Here is a 1,333-nt window from a genome sequence, read left to right on the forward strand (position 1 = left end):
TTCCTTGACCCAGAGACTGGAGGAGTTGGAAACCTTTCAGCCCCAACAGCCCAGAAGTTCCTCCGGTCAGAATACTAAAAGTGGAGTATCTACCAGGAAGGGCTGAGACCACAGACTGGACAAGCATGCATTGGAGGTATCACTGTATCAAAGGAGAAGCAGGAGAAGCCATGGCTGTGAAGGAAATCCTCAGTGCTGGGCTGTGGGTCCCTGGACTATTCCAGGACTGGAAACACAGAGCCAAGGCCGATCTCAGTTAGCACTAAAGGCTATCCAGTGTTGATTCCCACAGATTCTCAGGAAGTCAGTTGTGGCTAAGTGTGAACTCTAGGCTGTATATTCTTTGATGTAGTTTACCAGGGTTTTTGTGACTCCGAAACTCCTATTCCTGGACTTGTATGTTTCAGAACCCCATTGTATGCCAAGTGGGCTGGCAAGTGGCTTAGCCAGTTAGGGAGTCTGCTGCCAACCTTGACAATCTAAGTTTTGTCCCTGAGACCCATATAGTGGAAAGAGATAACTGACTACAACAAATTTGCTTCTAACCTCCACATATACTTGATAGAATTTAAATAACATAAATACATGCACACAATACACGAGTAAATGTGGGGGAAAGCTAAAATGTTTGTCAAATAGATAAATGACTGTGAAGTTGATCTCAGCAGGAGCTGGCAATGTGAGTAGCCACATTATGGAGGTAGAAGCAGAAGAGCCAGAATTTCAGTCTTTCAATGAAACTGCCATGAACTATCAGGGAGGGGACCTGTAGATCCTAAGATCATCATAAGGGACAAGGGACTCTGAGGGTGGACTCCCTATTCTAGGAGTCCCGACAGCACAGAGGAGTCTTGAGGATGAAGGTCACACTCAGAGCTCCTGCCCTTGCACTTCTCTCCATCTGTGGGTGTACCTACTCACAGAAGCCCCGTTGTTTCTCTTGTTACAGCTTTCTGCTCCCTCATCTTCACTCCCACACCCACATTAGGTTGGAAAGCAAAAGGGCCAGGGATCATAGTGACTCCATGTTCAAGGACAGGGATCCTGACATTCCGGAAGGACTCCAGAAGCCATGCTGTGTCTATCCCAGGGGCCAGGGAAGGAGCAGAAACAGCAGAGGTGGCTTTGCCGTCCTGCTGGCTATCGGCTCTCTGTAGCTTCTGCCTTATCAGGTCTCCTGCAATAAGAACATTCTCCCAACCTCAAACCAAATTTCAACACCTACACCTCCAAAGGTTCAAATTCCTGCCTGGGCAAGGCCTATGTGCTCTGTTTCCTGTTGTTATGAGACTGACATCTTATAGCAGCACAGACTTAGGCCTGAGATCCAAGA

The sequence above is a fragment of the Onychomys torridus genome, chromosome 5 (assembly GCF_903995425.1).
Source record: "Onychomys torridus chromosome 5, mOncTor1.1, whole genome shotgun sequence".
NCBI classification, from domain to species: domain Eukaryota; kingdom Metazoa; phylum Chordata; class Mammalia; order Rodentia; family Cricetidae; genus Onychomys; species Onychomys torridus.